The 20,767-nt window shown below is 47.1% G+C and overlaps 1 pseudogene; it reads left to right on the top strand.

Annotated features, from left to right (window-relative positions):
• Positions 1–266: 266 nt before the first annotated feature.
• On the top strand, positions 267–1,049 carry LOC123084395 (uncharacterized; annotated as a pseudogene).
• Positions 1,050–20,767: the final 19,718 nt, after the last annotated feature.

Raw genomic sequence — 20,767 nt, 5'->3', positions numbered from 1 at the left:
CCACGGGACGGACCCTCCACTCGCTGCACAAATGTTTTTTCCGCGCGCTCTTTTGCTACTAGTCGTCCCCGCACTGGCAGTGAATTGATAAGCACATCATCTTTGAGGTGCAGGGAAAGAAGACCTCACCTCAGCTCTCAGACCACAGTGGATAAGCTCGCACTCGTGCTGCTTCTGCTCTGCTTTTGTCCTCTCTGTATTGAGCTCACACAAGCAGGGAAGGGAGCTCCATCGATCTGAGAGAGAGCTGCTCTGCCGTTTCGGCCATGGCTGCACGAGCACTGACCGCCGCGGGCCGCCGGGTGGCCGGCCAGAGCCAGACCAGGCAGATTCTTGCCTCCTCCATGTAGGTAACCAGCTTTACCCTGCTCCTTACTCCGTTTTTGCCGCCTAGAAGTAGAACTACCACTCATTCATGGCAGCATCGATGATCCTGTGTGTTTCAGGAGCGGGGCCAGCATGAACCACTCCTCGGCCAGCGCGCGGCGTGAAGAAGAGCGCAGGGACGCCAATGGCCCGGCAGCGGTGATAACGAGGGCGGACGTGGAGGCGGCGCTGAACCGCAAGAACGTCGAGGTGCTCCAGGGCGAGGAGGAGCACGTGGCCACGGCAACGGTGAGACCATCGGCGGCGAGGACGCGTCGTCGGTGCCTGACCAGGACAGGGGCATCTTCGTCCCTGCCGATGCCGACGCTGACGCCCACGGCGAGGGCGCGCATCCCGCTCCACCGCACCACTTGTACGGAGGCGTGGGCCGGTCGGTGTTGGTGCTGGACCAGGCGGTGTTCGTTCGGGAGGAGGAGATGGAGGACGTGGAGAGGCCCGCCATGGACCTCACCGATGCCAACGGCGGCAACAACAACTAGGTTGTCCAAGTAGTTGTATCGACCAGAGGCCTGTAGTAGTTTCAGCAAGCTACCTAGTGCCACCGCCAGACTCCGTGGTTGAATTAGTAGCTGGAATAAATCCCATATATCCGATGCATTTTTTTATTATAAAATGCATTTTTATTAACTTCAAATGTGCTCTAGATAACAGAAACAGAGCATGAGCAACATGTAGCCTCTATGTAACTGAGACGCACACAGCCAAACCCTTGCAAACCGACAACAGATAAAATATCCGACATATCGACAACAGCAGTCATATAGGATTCACATTATGCCTTCAATAGTTATATAGGATTGACATTATACCTACGTGGAAGGAAGTGGTTGACCGATCCGAAGGTTATGTTGCCATACATGGATAACAACTCCTTGGTTGCATATACAATCATTTCTATGTAGCCAAAGCACACATAATAAGGTATATCCTTATTAGCGTTCTTAATCTATTTAAAATACGGTTCAATTAATGACCAAAAATATTAACAACACTTGTGAGGGGATACAAATTGAATCCTATTTGGGTGACAGACCCCGTAGAACATGCAACCTTGCATTGAAAAAGAAGATGTTTTGTCATGAGTAAAAAACTACACATCTTGTTTGCTTGCCTATTGCGACAGGCGAGATTATCTTTAGTTTGCACAACTCCCCTCCAAAGATACCATATGAAGATCTTAACTTTTATCTGAATCTTGGACATTGAAATTTTCTTGTTATTATTCATCGAGACCTTGAAATGCATCAATGCATGATACATAAAGTCCACTGCGAAGGATCTAAATATATTTTTTATGTTGTTAATTTGGAAATATATATATATATATATATATATATATATATAGCTTCTACGGATCTGTACAAGAATTTGGAGATCTAGGTAACTAAATCACATACTTAAAAAGTACACAAACTGGACTGAAACAAAACCGTAATGCGCATCTGGTCACATCTGGTCAAACCCAAATTATTCAATATAAAAGTAAGTTGTATTTGCAATGGCTTCATTGTCATGGTTTGCTAGCAGCATTCTGCTCAGGGTTTGTCATATCTAGCTATGCCATGAGTGTTATAAATGTTATTAACTACACCACTCACTGTAGAATTAAACAATCACAACAGTTGGCATGTGATATTTGATGAAGCAATGATGATGTTCTGGCCACACACAATGTTGGTCACTCGGTGACCTCCTATATAAACTAGCTTATTCGCCATGTAGAGGAATCACTTTAATTTGTAGGTGGGCCGGTAGAGGATGGCAAATCGTGGGACAAGATGACCAATAACGAGCAGGCTGAATAGCACCGCCGGTCACATAGAGCGATCTAGCATGGGAATGAGATGTATTAGAAAATCAAGTCAGGGGCACATCTAGAAGCATAGTCCGTAGGTAAGCAGTCAAACTAGCACCCACTGAACAAGGCATGATGCTTATTACTTTCCGAGGAAATACATATGGGCTCTATGTTGCCCGGTATGCATATCATGTACGCGTCTCCTATGCCATTATGCCCACGTAATCCTGAATGTTCTCATGTAAAATTCACAGAGTACCTGCATCAGCAGAGGTTGTGATTCAACCAACCGGCTGGTTACTCGCTGAGGATGAGGCACACATGGTTATTGGTTAAATATAAAAAGCTATTGATTGTTTGACCTCCCCTTCATAGGAGGCTAACATAATTTTTTTTGCGGGATATACAACTATGCTTCCGCGATCCATTGTTCGGAAAGAACTTGCAGTTAATATTTATTCCAATATAAAGATACTTTAAAACAGATTGAAATATATTCACCTTTCCAACACCACAAAAGATAATGGGCCATTCGCAATCTCAGGGACTCTCGTCTCAATTTTGTTTGGTTTTGTTGTGTGTGTGTGCGCACGCGCACATGTGTATGTCTCTCTCGCTGTGTGCGTGTGTGTGTTTTAGTACACTAGATGGCCCATTATGTCCTTGGCACAAAAACCAAATGCAACCAAGAAGTGAGGTCAATTTTTAAGACCTTTTTCGATCGAACTATATGTAAAATACGATGAGTCATTGTGCCCTTGCTGTGATAAACAAACGCAACTGAGCAGGTTGGCACGAGCTATCATTTAAACGCCGAAAACCACAACATCCATGAGCGGAACTATATCAATTTGGTCGGGCAGAGCAGCAGAAGCAAAACCGATAGCTGGTTCGAGCACCGACGCAATTCCTTGAGTCGGGGTAGATAGTTGCTCAGTGCCGGCGCCAAAAGGTGTACACATGCACGGAAGACTATTTGGCTCCTCCGCACCAAGCTCTAACATGTCGCCTATCGGCGGCCATATAGATCCTTTGCGGGAAGATCGAAAAATCCACACGAATAGAAAAACTAAAAGTTTTGATCTTAATACGACAAACGAGACCGATAAATTTGTCAAGCTGCGACTTACATTCATAGAACGGATAAAACTAATTATAATTATGGGCATGTCCGCAACGACAACTAATGGTGGCCACGGCCATGGCCAACCACATGATGTCTGCCCCTGGATGCCACGAGCACCGTTGACGCCACGACCACTAAACCTGCCACGCCCATGGCCAACGCCACGGGCATGGCCATAGGTAACACTGTATAAGAACATGTGCATGGCATGGGGATATTCTTCGACATTGACGTGCCAGCCTGGCCATCCATCTACGTTGACATCCTCTCGTGTGGGAGCCCAAAATTTCTCTTTTGGCTCCCCTAATGGCCTAGGCAAGCTCCTCCATGACTAGATCCATCTGTGCAGCCTCCTCAATGGTCAACTCCATCCCCGCCCCCAAGCTGGCGAGAGGATCGGCCGAGCGATTTTCATTGGCTGCGCCATTGACGAAGAGGTGGAGAGTGGATTGAAGGTGCGTATGTTGGTGGGAGGAAGTGCGCCATCGGCTGCTACGTTCACAGGCTAGCAGTGGTGACATTCAGAGGTGACCAGCTAGGACCAGTCAAAGGGTGAGACTCCCGGCGGGGAGTGGGAGGCTACACAGCTTTAAAGGCCTTCCGCCCGGTTGCGATACTCCCCGTTATGAGTAGCCTTAACTACCCGGCCTTCTGATCTGGATGACGAATTAATCGGCTTTTCTAACTAGCCGTGATTAGGTCGACTACACCAGTTTCACACCATGTGTTGTCAGAGTGACAAATGATATGTGTATGGGGTTTTATTGCGTGCGAGGTCCGTTCTATTTTTTAGGTCGGATAGGTTGGGTTCTCTATACAGGCTAATGCTTCGACAAACTATCATCGCCACTATAGCATGAGCCTTTAAAGCAGGAAAGAAGAAGACATTGGGGCCGTTCCCAGTGCTCCACCGTGTAAATCTTTGAAGGGTGCCACATATATGCAAAAAATGATGCGGCAATGCAATTAAAGAGGCGAGAGCACTATGGTGACCTCGGTAAGAAAGGATACTAAGCACGTGAACCTATGCAAAATGGCTACCAAATAACGCATGAATCAGTTTAATGGTTAAACAATGGAATGAGGGAAGCTTAGCAACAAAAGCTAAGCACCTGTGCATTGGGGAGAATTGATGTTAAGCTTTTTAATGCACTTAGCACCTCCTGAAAACGCCGATGGGAAGCACCAGTGATATTTTCTTGAGCAAAAGAGGGCTACTCCCTCCGATTTCAATAACAAAACCATCAATCGAAGAACCAACATCTATCGAAAGCTACAAGCCGTCTCAGACTACTACCAGAGACACCACCAGATAGGGATGCAACCGATTAAGCAAATCTCTAGAGAAAAAGGAGGAAAAAAGCTATGAGAGACAGACATCTTGAACATAATCAGAAGAATCAAGAAAGATTCTCAGCAGCTGCACCAATCATCCCCCGATTCTTAGAACTCCTGGTCTCCATCCTTGCGATGCTCACTACACTTCACTTGCCACCAGCTCGATGAGTTTTGCCCCCAACATTAGTAGCTTTCGTTCTAGTTTTTCTCTCTCTGCAAAACAGACCAATCCACAATCCAATTACCCATCAGTCTTATTAGGGTCAGGGGATCATGGATCTTTTATGCCCTAAAAGTAGTATCATTTCTACATTTCCATAGAGACCAAAACATAGCAGAAATTCCAACAAAGACAAGATGTTTGTCAGTTTTCTAAAATGTTTTGAGCCAGACATTCAAAAAATCCTCCAAATTTCTTGGAGTTGATCTCAGATCAAAAGCAAAATTTATCAGACTCTAGACAAGCTTGGCAGCTGAAAAATTCAAAGTACATGTGATTGTATTTTCCTCCTATCCACTGAACACACATTCCTTTCCCCCTTTCCACCCTTTCTTGATCAAGTTGTCTTTGGTTAGAGTGCTCTTACAAGCAAGCAACCAGAAGAACATTTTGATTTTAGCAAGGGTTTTTTACCTTCCACCGGAAAATATGCGGAAATCCCATATTTGTCTTAATAAGAAACATATATCAAGATTTAACATCAATTTTCTGACTGCTCCGGTGACCGAACCGAGTCCGGCCAGGTATATATATATTAGTTAAGCCCGTGCTGACTAGTTAATTGATGCATCCATTGTTTTGGTATATGTACACATATTAATTACTCTCGTCTTTTTCCTTTTAATTTCTAGCCCTCCGGATCGAGCACAACTTCGGTAAGGAGATGAGGCCCGAAGAAAAAGTTGAGCTCGGATGAAAGGTTTGAGATCATAGAAATCGCGCCCGACGGCGAACCGATTGAACCCATCCGGACCAAGAATGCATTTTCTGCTCAGTGCGGGGTTCTTGTTAGGGACAAGATCCCGATCAGCATCCAGCAATGGTATAAGCCTAAGGACGGCCCTGAGGTGTCTTATGTAATTGATATGCAGAAAGAAGATCTTTGGACTCAGCTGAAGGCAAATTTCACCCTACCGCCAGAGGAGGATCCGGAGAAGCCAGTTAAAGAGCAATTAATCAAGTCTTGTGCTCTTAAGAAGATGGCAACCCTATTCAGGAGGTGGAGGAAAGAGTTGAACCATTTAGTCGACAAAAAAAGACACCAGAATTCATCGACAAATATGAGAAGATCAAAGATGACTGGCCCGCATTTGTGGCCCACAAGACATCGGAAAAGAGTAAGAAGATGTCGGCGACGAACAAGCAAAATGCTGCGAAGAAGAAGCTTTACCATCGCACGGGGTCAGGTGGCTACCTCAAAGCCCGGCCTAAGTGGTCCAAGGAGGAGAATGATCTGCTTGAAAAAGGGATCGAACCAGAGACAATGAGATGGCCAGACTGTTGCCGGACTTGGTTCTTCGGGGCTGGCGGAACCTTGGACCCTGTATAAGGGAAGTGCCGTTGGACGGACGAGCAACTGCAAATACCCCTCAAGAACCTTCGACACTATATCAATGTAGCGCAGCAAGGGACGTTCGTTCCAGACAGGGAGAAGGACGAGCTCACAATGGCCCTCGGGAATCCTGAGCACCCTGGACGGACACGAGGCACGCCAGGCTCCATTCCGTGGACGGTTGGTTTTCCGGACGCAGGGGGTTACAAAACTGCAGACGCTGCACGAAAGGGTAATGGGGCTAGAGGAACGAGAAGAGGAACTGCAGGCGCTGCACGAAAGGGTAATGGGGCTAGAGGAACGAGAAGCAGGAGATCGCAACAAACGACCTGCCGAAGCTTCCCCAGAAGCTACCCCGCCATCTCAGCGGAGAAGCAGCGTGGCTTCCACCGAGCTGCTTCAGCCGGAGCATGTCTTGACGGCTCCTGCCAGCTATCCCGTGGATGCTATCACGGAGTCTCAACATTGCCACATTATGGCGCGATGGATGAATTTGAAGGTCAAGGCGGTTGTTGGCTCTGTTTATCCTACTGGATCCGGAGCAACTTATCACTGCCGGCCGGTTCCAAAATGATATGCTAAGGTGATGGTGGATGAAATAACGGAGGGATTTGAGGACCTCCTGCTTGACCACCCTACCGGTGAAGGGGAGACTAGGCTGGGTTCTGCTCTGAAGACTCCATGCCTATGGCGGAAGAAGCTCATCAACCTTCCGAACTGGACGCCTCCGCCTCCTCCTCCTCCTCCGGCGAGTCAGGGCACTCCGCCTCCTCCACCGCCTCCTTCTCCGGCAAGTGACGATCAGGGCACGCGTGGCGGTACTCCGCCTCCTTCTCCTGCGCGTGGTGGCACTCCGCCTCCTTCTCCGCCTGCGCCGGCACTCCCGAGCAGCCAGCAGCCTCCTCCTCCGCCTCGCCAGCAAGGGCGGAAGAGACCCGCTGCCGCCCGGCTGCTCCGACGCATCGTACTCCTTCTCCTCCGCCTCATAAGCAAGCACGAAAGAAGACAGATGCCGCAGCCGCTCCGTCTGCTCCGGTGTCTAGCAACACAACAAGAGGCGGGAGGCAATACAGAAACGGTCCACCTCTCAAGCCTCTAGAGAATTTACCGTACGAGAGGACCGAGGAGGAAAACGATACGATTGTGCGGACCCACGTGAAGGAGTTCTTTGAAGGGGTGAAAGCAAAGAGACATCCACCTCCGGAGGAGAAGGTAGATCCGGTGAAAGCAAAGCGCACTATCGATGCCCTGAGGAAACCACCAAAGTCTCCGCCGAGAACCAACTATCAGCGCATTACTGAACAGACATATCATCGATTCGGTCATCCTACGAGTAGCGATTAACTGGACCGTTAACTGATTAATCAGATGAATTCTTGAACAGTGCGCGTAACAGAATATTATTCTATTACCCTACTTGAAGCCTCTCATCAAAGATGAAAAATCTCTGACAACAATGATGCGAAGATTCCATAATTGGTACATGAAAACCTGCAGAGAGTCTGGGGGGACGAATGCTTTGTATCTGAATATTAAAGAGGAGCACGACCTCGTTGCAACTGATCTGTTGACTGTTCCATTTGATGAGTTCTTCGCGTTCTTCAATCAAACGGCCCTCGATAAACTAATGGTCTTTTGCTACTGTCTGTAAGTACTATTTCTGTCATTAAGTCTCTCTATATAGCTCGGCTCTTTCATTTCATGTATTTATAATTAATTATCCTCAATATATTATGCAGATTGAAGATCGTCGAGTGCAAAAAAGAAGAAATTTATGATATTGGGTTCATTGACACAAATATCATAGATGAATTTCTGGTTAAAAAGGACGTCAAAGAGGCCGAGGACAACTTGCTACGATCGTTGATCAAAAATCAAAACAAAGATACCATACTCTTTCCTTACAACGGCAAGTGAGTGTTACTGTCGTGTGCATATTCGGTTTCCCTTATTACTCGAGCGAGGTTATAGTAATGTAATTGATGAGTTATGCATGCGTGCGCAGGGACCACGATGTTCTTCTGGAGATTAAGCTTGAGCGGGGACTAGTAACCGTCTTAGACTCGAGACGGAAAGATCCCGAAACCTATGCGGACATGACTGAATTGCTCAACAAGTAAGTTCAATCGATCATTATCGCACCATATCGGCAACTTTTTGTTCATTTCCTGAATTCTCAAGTAATAATAATTATTTTCTTTGTCTTGCAGGGTTTGGAAACAGTTCACTGCAGAAGCTCCGGGACTGCCGAATGAGCTGCGATATACATACCCGAAAGTAAGTACTACTGGCTAGCTAGTTGGGCGCATCTCCCGTTGATTCTATAGCTAGACTTTCATCAATGCCATTTATAATGCTTCATTATCAGTTTGATTGACCTCTATTTCTCGTAAAGTGCTCGTGGCAGGAACAAGGGAATGATTTCTGTGGATACTACGTGTGCGAGTTCATCCACAACGCGACTTTGAAAAACAAGCGGGGTACTCTAAAAGACAATATGAAGTGCGTAAGCAATAATATTCTCAATTTCATTTTATTACACCATCATTTCTGTTGAGTTTCATTCATATATATGTATTAATTAACCCCCTTCTTCAAATTAGACGTGGCAGATGCGGAATGAACTCCTAGAACCAGATCGCTGAAAGCAATTCAAGAGGAATTGACGGGATTCTTTTTGACCACGCCATCAATAAAGCCGGAGAATACCATGTGGAAATTGATTTCAAATGCTAGGGGATTGTAATTAAGAGATCTTATACATATTGTACATGTATGTAGCCAGTAGCGTCGGATACATGATACGAAAACATGTTATTCGACTAATCTCTCCGAGAAGGAGAGGTCGATCGATCACTTCTCTCGGTATGCATGACGAACTTCTGTACTCAATGGTTCGCTCGATCACTTATGTATATAGTACGTAGCGTCGACCAAGCACGGACATAAGAGAGGACACTTCTCTCTATTAATTAGCTAGCTAACACAATGTATGAAACATCTAAATTAACCCCCCAAAACCCCCAACCCCCCTCCTTTAAAAAAAAAACCCCAGCCACTGGAATGCTGACGCGTGGATGCCTTTTGGGCTATTCTGTTACGCGTAACCATTGTTCAAGAAATCGGTAACTAGTAGCTGCTCGGTGAATCGGCCTATTAACTGGATTAATCGGTCGACCATTAATCGGTAGATTAAATAGGAATTGCCAACATATATCTAGTTTTTTTATGTATTATACCATACTCTCATCCTCTCAGCTATGTAATATACCAAGATATGCTATTGTTCGGTCAAACCGTAGCTATTCAGGAGCGAGAGGAGGATGGGAGGGGTTGTAGGGAAATATTTTGGGCTTTGTTTGGCCACAAGTTAATCGGTCAGCAGCGATTAATCGACCTAACAACCAATTAACCGGTCTAAACAACCAATTAATCGGTCTTTCAAGTTAACACGATGAATATGTGTTATTAGATTCGGTCATCCTACGAGTAGCGATTAACTGGCCCATTAACTGATTAATCGGATGAATTCTTGAACAGTGCGTGTAACAGAATATTATTTTGTTACCCTACTTGAAGCCTCTCGTCAAAGATGAAAAATCTCTGACAACAATGATGCGAAGATTCCATAATTGGTACATGAAAACCTGTAGAGAGAGTCTGGGGGGACGAATGCTTTGTATTTAAATATTAAAGAGGAGTACGACCTCGTTGCAACTGATCTGTTGACTGTTCTATTTGATGAGTTCTTCGTGTTCTTCAATCAAAAGGTCCTCGATAAACTAATGGTCTTTTGCTACTGTCTGTAAGTACTATTTCTGTCATTAAGTCTCTATATATAGCTCGGCTCTTTCATTTCATGTATTTATAATTAATTATCCTTAATATATTATGCAGATTGAAGATCGTCGAGTGCAAAAAAGAAGAAATTTATGATATTGGGTTCATTAACAGAAATATCATAGATGAATTTCTGGTTAAAAAGGACGTCAAAGAGGCCGAGGACAACTTGCTACGATCGTTGATCAAAAATCAAAACAAAGATACCATACTCTTTCCTTACAACGGCAAGTGAGTGTTACTATCGTGTGCATATTCGGTTTCCCTTATTACTCGAGCGAGGTTATAGTAATGTAATTGATGAGTTATGCATGCGTGCGCAGGTACCACTATGTTCTTCTGGAGATTAAGCTTGAGCGGGGACTAGTAACCGTCTTAGACTCGAGACGGAAAGATCCCGAAACCTATGCGGACATGACTGAATTGCTCAACAAGTAAGTTCAATCGATCATTATCGCACCATATCGGCAACTTTTTGTTCATTTCCTGATATCTCAAGTAATAATAATTATTTTTTTGTCTCGCACGGTTTGGAAACAGTTTACCGCAGAAGCTCCGGGAGTGCCGAAGGAGCTGCGATATACATACTCGAAAGTAAGTACTACTAGCTAGCTAGTTGCGCGCATCTCCCGTTGATTCTATAGCTATACTTTCATCAATGCCATTTATAATGCTTCATTATCAGTTTGATTGACCTCTATTTCTCGTAAAGTGCTCGTGGTAGGAACAAGGGAATGATTTCTGTGGATACTACGTGTGCGAGTTCATCCACAACGCGACTTTGAAAAACTAGCGGGGTACTCTAAAAGACAATATGAAGTGCGTAAGCAATAATATTCACAATTTCATTTTAGTACACCATCATTTCTGTTGAGTTTCATTCATATATATGTATTAATTAACCCCCTTCTTCAAATTAGACGTGGCAGATGCGGAATGAACTCCTAGAACCAGATCGCATGAAAGCAATTCAAGAGGAATTGGTGGGATTCTTTCTTGACCACGTCATCAATAAAGCCGGAGAATACCATGTGGAAATTGATTTCAATTGCTAGGGGATTGTAATTAAGAGATCTTATACATATTGTACATGTATGTAGCCAGTAGCGTCGGATACATGATACGAAATTTGTTGTTCGACCAATCTCTGAGAGAAGGAGAGGTCGATCGATCACTTCTCTCGGTATGCATGACGAACTTCTGTACTCAATGGTTCGCTCGATCACTTATGTATATAGTACGTAGCGTCGACCAAGCACGGACATAAGAGAGGACACTTCTCTCTATTAATTAGCTAGCTAACATAATATATGAAACACCTAAATTAACCCCCCAAACCCCCCAACCCCCTCCCCCCCTCCTTATAAAAAACAAAACCCCCAGCCACTGGAATGCTGACGCGTGGATGCCTTTTGGGCTATTCTGTTACGTGTAACCATTGTTCAAGAAATCGGTAACTGGTAGCTGCTCGGTCGGCTTGGGAGTAGTGATTAATTGGTGAACCGGCCTATTAACTGGATTAATCGATCGACCATTAATCGGTAGATTAAATAGGAATTGCCAACATATATCTAGTTTTTTTATGTATTATACCATACTCTCATGCTCTCAGCTATGTAATATACCAAGATATGCTATTGTTCGGTCAAACCGTAGCTATTCAGGAGCGAGAGGAGGATGGGAGGGGTTGCAGGGAAATATTTTGGGCTTTGTTTGGCCACAAGTTAATCGGTCAGCAGCGATTAATCGGCCTAACAACCAATTAACCGGTCTAAAATCGGTCTTTCAAGTTAACACGATGAATATGTGTTATTAGATTCGGTCATCCTACGACTAGCGATTAACTGGCCCGTTAACTGATTAATCGGATGAATTCTTGAACAGTGCGCGTAACAGAATGTTATTTTGTTACCCTACTTGAAGCCTCTCGTCAAAGATGAAAAATCTCTGACAACAATGATGCGAAGATTCCATAATTGGTACATGAAAACCTGCAGAGAGTCTTGGGGGACGAATGCTTTGTATCTAAATATTAAAGAGGAGCACGACCTCGTTGCAACTGATCTATTGACTGTTCCATTTGATGAGTTTTCGCGTTCTTCAATCAAAAGGTCCTCGATAAACTAATGGTCTTTTGCTACTGTCTGTAAGTACTATTTCTGTCATTAAGTCTCTATATATAGCTCGGCTCTTTCATTTCATGTATTTATAATTAATTATCCTCAATATATTATGCAGATTGAAGATCGTCGAGTGCAAAAAAGAAGAAATTTATGATATTGGGTTCATTAACAGAAATATCATAGATGAATTTCTGGTTAAAAAGGACGTCAAAGAGGCCGAGGACAACTTGTTACGATCGTTGATCAAAAATCAAAACAAAGATACCATACTCTTTCCTTACAACGACAAGTGAGTGTTACTGTCGTGTGCATATTCGGTTTCCCTTATTACTCGAGCGAGGTTATAGTAATGTAATTGATGAGTTATGCATGCGTGCGCAGGTACCACTATGTTCTTCTGGAGATTAAGCTTGAGCAGGGACTAGTAACCGTCTTAGACTCGAGACGGAAAGATCCCGAAACCTATGCGGACATGACTGAATTGCTCAACAAGTAAGTTCAATCGATCATTATCGCACCATATCGGCAACTTTTCATTCATTTCCTGATATCTCAAGTAATAATAATTATTTTCTTTGTCTTGCACGGTTTGGAAACAGTTTACCGCAGAAGCTCCGGGAGTGCCGAAGGAGCTGCGATATACATACTCGAAAGTAAGTACTACTGGCTAGCTAGTTGTCGTGGTTCTAAGTCTGACAGTAGAATGGGGGGTAGGTATGGAGAGGCAAGATCCTAGCTATGGAGTAGTTGTACACACGAGTGTTTTACGAGTTCAGGCCCTTCTCTGAGGAAGTAATAGCCCTACGTCTCGGAGCCCAGAGGCGGTCGACTGGTTTATGTGTTTAAGGATTACAGGGGTGCGAACCCTTCTACCGGTGGAGGGGGCGGCTTATATAGAGGACGCCAGGACCCCAGCCAACCCACGTAGCAGAGGATTAAAGGACATTAAGGCCGGGCGTTACTGATAACGCCCTACTTAAAGTGTCATCATGACCATTAAGACTACTTAATGACAGACCGTTTGGATACAGAGTAGATCCTAAACTCCTGATGGTCGATTGAGTCTTCATGGTCGAGTGTCTTTAGGTTCGTCGAGTGTCTTCTAACCGGTCGAGTGGAGTCTCTCTTGGTCGACTGGAAGGTAGCTTCGTCTAAGGATGTCCTTGGGCATGGTATCCTAGATAGGTCCGTGACCCTACCCTAGGTACATGATATCATCATTAGCCCCCGAATGGATCGAGATTCGAGTGAGGAAGGAGTTGATGATTTTCTCCGACTCATTTCCTGTGCTTTGATTATGTCGTATCTTGGATCGGCGATTTTTCTTTCGGCGTCGGCGTCAACTTTTACTTCAATCGCCTTGATCCATTCTTGTCTTCTGTCGAGTGAACTTTTTGAACTTTGGTGAACTTCCGAGCGACGGATCGCAGGAAAGATATCGTCTGACAGATTGATCTGCTGTTTAGCAGATTCTGCGGGATCCAAAATTTAGGAGGCGCGCGAAGCGGGGCGGACCGCGGCAATCAGATGGGATAAGGCGTGGATGCCTCAATTTCTGTGCCGCCTTTTTCGCCACGTATCGTGCGTGCGCGATTGTTTCGGGATGTGACAGGATCGCCCGGACCCACTCGTCAGCCACTCGGAAGCGCCCTTATATAAAGCGCCGGGGGAGGTTTTTTTTTGAACAGTGCCTTCCCATTCTTCTCTCTTCTCTCCTTGCCTCCGACCACAGCGCCTGCTCTCGCCTCCGCCTACCCACCCCTCGCGCGCTTCGCCGGCGATAGTGGTGAAGGAGAAGACGGCGGCCCTAGAGTGCGCGAAGAAGGCGACGGCGACGGGGCAAGCGAAGGGGAGACCGTCCAGTCGGGGCGGATCTTCGTCGAGGTCCCTCCTGCTGAAAGGTTGGGTCCAAGGGGATTGGATCCTCTCGACCATCATGGAGAAAGATCTCAATGACCTGGCCAATGAGGGACTGATTCCCCACGGGTCAGCAAGGCTTCCGAGGACCGAGTGTCAGCCACAGCCGCAGGAGGGTGAGTGTGTTCTCTTAGCCACTCATGTAGACCGTGGTTTTTCTCTGCCACCGAGTGTTTTATTCCGAGGGTTTCTGAATTTCTTTGGGGTGCAACTCCACCATTTCAATCCCAATTCCATCGCCTATCTTGCTACCTTTGTGTCCATGTGCGAGAACTTCCTGGGTTGTCGACCACACTGGGGTCTCTTCAAGCACATATTCACCTGTTGCTCACAGACAGTGAAAAAGGCGAGTCCGGACGATGAGAGGACCAAGTTTATTCAGATGTGCGGGGGTCTTGGGATTCAGTTGAGGAATAAGAGCACTTTCCCGGCCATGACCCTTCCTGAGTCGGTCAGAGGGTGGCAGTCGACTTGGTTCTACTGCCAAGACGAGTCGACGCCGGGGCAGTCGACTGGTCTCCCTCCGTTCTCCATGGACCGAGTGGACAAACCGTCTTCTCTAAAGGTGCTTCCTGAGGAGAAAGCCGAGGTAAAAATGTTGATGGAGCGCGTGGTCCAACTCGTTCGGGACGGAGTGACGAGCATGGATCTTCTGGAAGTCTTCCTTAGGCGGCGCATCCAACCGCTTCAGTACCGAGGCCACCCGATGTGGCTGTACTGCGGTACCGAAGACACCACTCGGGTCCATCCAGAAGCGGTCGACGACGCCACGCTGGAGAGGTGGGTGGCCGCCATCATAGGGAACAAGGACAACCCTCGAGGGGCTAGGAGGATCCCGCCACTCGACTGTACTTATACGCCGGACACGGTATGGCCACTTATCTCCGATTGTAATCTTGCTTTATCCATTCTGCTTTGCTGCGAATTGGTCGATTGATCTTTGTTTTGCTTTGTTGTCTGACAGGCCACCACTGAATTATACTCGATGCCCAATGGAGCGCAGACGCCGACTGAGGAGGAGGAAGGAAGCAGGGGCGAAAGCCCGGAGGAGTGGTATTCGGATGCTGACGACGATGACGAGGGCGATGACTCTGGTGAGGAGGAAGAAGAGGAGGAGGAGGAGGAAGTTGCACCTCCCCGCTCGGAAAGACGCTCGAAACTTGTCCATGATCCCACGACTGAGCGTGGTAAGGGGGTCGCGACCGCTACCCAGTCGACCAAACGCCCTCGGACTACTTCTCCGGCACCAACTGAGAAGGCTCCGAAGCAATCTCGAGTGGCACCGTCGAAACCTGCGAAGGTCTTGCCGAAGATGAAGATGGTGATCCCCACGATCTCAGGGTAATGGTAGTCTTGAGTTTTCCCCGTTTCATGAACTTGCCCTTGGTCGACTCATGGGTCAATCGACTGACTTTCGGAACTGCAGCGCTGCTACTTCTGATACTTCGGCCAGGGCTGAAGACCACGAGATGGAGGATGCTGCTACCTCAAAATCTGGTATGACTCTTGTGATGCCGTTTTCAGTCGACTGACTTATTGTCTCTAATTTTGATTCTTTCTGCAGTTGCATCTAACATTGTTATTGACCTTCCTGATGACGACGGCGAAGAACCACCGCGGCAGAGGAGGAGCAAGAAAACGTCTGCTGGCAAGGCGACTCAGGATGTGACGGCACCCGAGACGTTGGTCGTGGAGGGAGACAATGTCACTCGACCCACCGTAACCTTTGCGGTGCCGTTGACGAGTGCTCGCCCTTTGTCATCGAGTTCTGCTCAACCCTCGCTTTTCTCCACCTACCCCGTTCCAGAAGACCAAGCTAGTGCTGCTAAAGAAGCAATACGCCAAGCGGGGGTCATGATGGAGCAAGTGAAGGCAATACGAGAAGCCAGCCAGGCAGCCTATGACGCCAGTTTGGCTCTTCAGAGTAATGTTCAGGTCAGTCGGTCACTGCCTGTTCTGTTAGGATATGATATCTGAAAACTCTTCTTTCTGAAATTCTTAGAGTTTGACCTACACCCACTGGGTGTGTTGATTGAAATTCCGGATTAGTGGGGGCACGCTGAGTGCACCCACTGGGTGTAGTCCCCAAGGCTATGGTCGACTACTGGCAGTCGACCATAGGCTTTATGTCTTAAGTTTTTTTCCTTACTCGACTAGGTCAAATAGATTCATAGACCGGTGGGGGCACGCTGAGTGCACCCACTGGGTGTAGTCCTCGAGACTGTGGTCGACTGCGGGCAGTTGACTATAGTCTGAAGAACATCTCCCGTTTTTTTGTGCTGTTGGTCGACTAGTTGACTCTAACTGATGAAACTAGTGGGGGCACGCTGAGTGCACCCACTGGGTGTAGTCCCCGAGACTATGGTCGAATGTTTGCATTCGGCCGTAGTCTTAGAAACGCTATGATATTTCCTTACTCACTCGGAAGTGAATTGTCTTTGACATCTATCGATTGGTTTTTCATAGAAATCCCGTGACCTTGCGGCTCGTTATACCGAGTTGGAGAACAAACACATTCAGCTCGAGCTCAATCTGAAACTGGCCCAAGAGAACTTGACGAAGGCGAAGGAGGAAGCTAAAGGTATGCTTGGTGAGGCCTTTGACGACTGCCTTTGCCTCTCACTTGTTTCCGAATCTAATCTAACTGTAACTTTGCAGACAAAGTGAGGGATGCCCTGAAGAAGCAAGAGCTTGACTTGGCCGAGATGCAAAAAACTGCTTTAGAGAAGACCAAGCTTGCGGATGAGAAGCTGGCTTCAGTGACCAAGCTTGAAGAAGAAAACACCAATCTGAAAGCTGCTCTTGATGCTGCCAATCAGGAGGTCAGTCGACTGAAAAGTGACAAGACCACCCTGAATGACAAGGCAAGTGAGTTGAAGAGAAAGTAGAACGATCTAGAGGCTTATCTGGGTGGACTCGCCAAGAAGTTGTTCCTCATGCTTGAAGGTAACCCTTTGTATCAAACAAATATTTTAATTGTAACCTCCGACTGTTTGTCTTGACTCGGTGGTTGTGCTTGCAGAATTTTGTCAGAACTTTGAAGAGGAGACTGGTCGACTGGAAGTAAATCTGGACCCCATCAACTCTCCTGTGAAAGATGAAGTCGCCATGTACATGCTCCGGCTTGAATCTCGTGTTGCTGCTGTCATCGATTATCTCGCAAGGCTAAAGGTCGCAACTTCTCGCATCGACACAACACTCTGGCCAAGAGAGACACTCCAGAACGACCTCGAGTCCCTGATGACTCGACTGAACGAGGTCCCAAGTCGAGTGTAGGAGTGGAAGAAGTCTTCGGCCAGGTGCGGTGCAGATGTCGCTCTGTCTCTGGTCCGCGTTCACTGCAAGGATGCACGAGAGGACAAGCTGGTGGCTCTTAGGGTGGCTAACACCAAGAAGCACGATTTCAGATCTTTCATGGAGACCTTCATTGCCGCTGCCACTCAGATTGCAGATGGAATTGATCTGGACGAGTTTGTGGCACCTTCCAGCCCTCCACAGGAGGGGTAAAAAACTTCTGAGCTTGATACTTTAAATTTGCCTCGGTATGCCGAGTGAGTTTTGTAACCGACAAACCTTAACAGGCCTGAGCACTTTCGGTTCCGTTAGGTGTTATCCGAACTTGGATTCGTCGTTGAATATGTTTGCATTTGGTTTGAGGTGTCTTTTGCAGGTTAAAGCGAAGCGCTTATTGCAATCGACTTGTTTCCCAATACACTTAGACGAGCACTGGGCTGCAGCTAAGCCCCCGAGTGAGAGGTTTGCTCTCCATTCGGTAGGATTTTTATATACTTAGGCAAGCACTGGGCTGCAGCTAAGCCCCCGAGTGGGAGGTTTGCTCTCCACTCGGTAGGATTTTCACATACTTAGGCGAGCGCTAGGCTGCAGCTAAGCCCCCAAGTGGGAGGTCTACTCTCCACTCGGTAGGATTTCAGATACTTAGGCGAGCACTGGGCTGCAGCTAAGCCCCCGAGTGGGAGGTTTTCTCTCCACTCGGTAGGATTTCAGATACTTAGGTGAGCGTTAGGCTGCAGCTAAGCCTCCGAGTGGGAGGTCTGCTCTCCACTCGGTAGGATTTCAGATACTTAGGCGAGCACTGGGCTGCAGCTAAGCCCCCGAGTGGGAGGTTTGCTCTCCACTCGATAGGATTTTGAATTGGTGGCGTAGCTCGGAAGGAGAGGGTAGCAGTCGACCTACGCCTCGTCCTCCTTGCAGAGCGCATGTTGTACTTATGGCGTAGCTCGGAAGGAGAGGGTAGCAGTCGACCTACGCCTCGTCCTCCTTGCGAAGCGCATGTTGTACTTGTGGCGTAGCTCGGAAGGAGTGGGTAGCAGTCGACCTGCACCTCGTCCTCCTTGCGAAGCGCACGTTGTATTTGTACTTAGGCGAGCGCAATGTTACAGCTAAGCCTCCGAGTGGAAGGCTGGCTTACCACTCGGTAGGATTTTATTTATCTTAGGCGAGTACTTGGACTGCAGCTAAGCCTCCGAGTGGAAGGCTGGCTTACCACTCGGTAGGATTTTATTTATCTTAGGCGAGTACTTGGACTGTAGCTAAGCCTCCGAGTGGAAGGCTGGCTTACCACTCGGTAGGATTTTATTTATCTTAGGCGAGTACTTGGACTACAGCTAAGCCTCCGAGTGGAAGGCTGGCTTACCACTCGGTAGGATTTCATTTGTACTTAGGCGAGCGCAATGCTGCAGCTAAGCCTCCGAGTGGAAGGCTGGCTTACCACTCGGTAGGATTTTATTTATCTTAGGCGAAACAGATTTCGCAGCTAAGCCTTCGTGTGGTATACTGGCTGACCACTCGGTTAGGATTTTTTTTACAGACTTGGGCGAATCGGATTCGCAGCCAAGCCACCCACTGGGGGATTGTTTTTAGTGGACAAAAGAAATAACAATTACTGGGAAGATTATAAAGCTCTTGTCTTTGATAAATAAACTACAGAAGTACTTTTTATTACAACTCATCCGAGTGAATATTTAAGTGTAAAAGGGGCGGAGAAGCTCCGCGTTCCAAGATCGGGGCTCATCGATCTGATGCTCGACATTGTAAAGACGGTATGCTCCATTGTGGAGAACCTTGGTGACGATGAAGGGACCTTCCCAAGAAGGAGCAAGCTTGTGTGGTTTCTGCTGATCCACTCGGAGAACTAAATCTCCTTCCTGGAAGGCTCGACTCTTCACGTTTTTGGCGTGGAAGCGACGCAAGTATTGTTGGTAAATGGTCGATCTAATCAGAGCCATCTCCCTCTCTTCCTCTAAAAGGTCGACTGCATCCTGCCGTCCTTGTTCTGCTTCGGCTTCAGTGTAGAGCTCGACCCGGGGAGCATTGTGGAGAAGGTCACTCGGCAAGACTGCTTCAGCTCCGTAGACCAGGAAGAATGGAGTTCTTCCAGTCGACCGGTTGGGCGTGGTCCTTAACCCCCAAAGCACTGAGGGAAGTTCGTCGACCCATGCACCAGCCGCATGCTTAAGATCACGCATCAAACGGGGTTTCAACCCTTTGAGAATCAAACCGTTGGCTCGTTCTGCTTGTCCATTCGACTGTGGGTGAGCGACTGAAGCATAGTCGACTCGCGTGCCTTGAGATGTGCAGAAAGCTCTGAACTCTTCGGAGTCGAAGTTTGACCCGTTGTCAGTGATGATGCTGTGCGGGACCCCATATCTGAATATCAATTCTCTGATGAAGCTGACAGCAGTACTGGCATCGAGGTTCTTGATGGGTTTAGCTTCGATCCACTTAGTGAACTTGTCGACTGCTACCAGCACATGGGTAAAACCGCTTCTGCCTGTTCTCAAAGGACCGACCATATCCAAACCCCACACTCCAAAGGGCCAGACGAGTGGTATAGTCTTCAAAGCTAACGCGGGCTTGTGTGACATATTGGAGTAAAATTGGCATCCCTCGCACTTGTCGACTATCTCCTTCGCCATTTCATTCGCTCTTGGCCAATAAAATCCGGCTCGGTATGATTTGGCCACGATAGTCCGAGAGGACGCATGATGGCCATAGGTTCCCGAGTGGATGTCATCAAGGATTATTCGACCTTCCTCCGGCATTATGCATTTCTGACCAACTCCAGTCGCGCTTTCTCTGTACAACTGTCCCTTTATCACGGTAAAGGCTTTAGATCGGCGGACGATCTGTCGAGCCTCTTCTTCGTCCTCCGGGAGCTCTTTCCTCAAGATATATGCGATATATGGTACTATCCAATCTGGAGTGATCACTAGAACTTCCATGATCAGGTCGACGACTGATGGGACTTCAACCTCAGTCGGGTCTGTGACACTCTTAGGTTGCGGGGCTTCATCAGTAAAAGGATCTTCTACGACTGACGGAGTGTGGATATGCTCCAAAAACACATCACTGGGGATGGCTTCTCTCTTGGATCCTATCTTCGCCAGATCGTCAGCTGCTTGATTTTTCAGTCGGGGTATGTGGTGGAGCTCTAACCCTTCGAACTTCTTTTCGAGCTTCCTCACTGCATTGCAGTATCCTGTCATGGCTGGGTTTCTAACGTCCCACTCCTTCATTACTTGATTGACCACCAAATCTGAATCGCCATAGACCATAAGGCGACGGACGCCGAGTGGCCATGCATAATCCATACAAGAGTGCTTCATATTCTGCTTCATTGTTGGAGGAATCAAAGTGGATCTGGAGCACATATCTGAGCTTGTCT

This window comes from Triticum aestivum, chromosome 4A, assembly GCF_018294505.1.
Source record: "Triticum aestivum cultivar Chinese Spring chromosome 4A, IWGSC CS RefSeq v2.1, whole genome shotgun sequence".
Taxonomy (NCBI): Eukaryota; Viridiplantae; Streptophyta; class Magnoliopsida; order Poales; family Poaceae; genus Triticum; species Triticum aestivum.
This window is presented reverse-complemented; position numbering and strand designations above follow the sequence as displayed.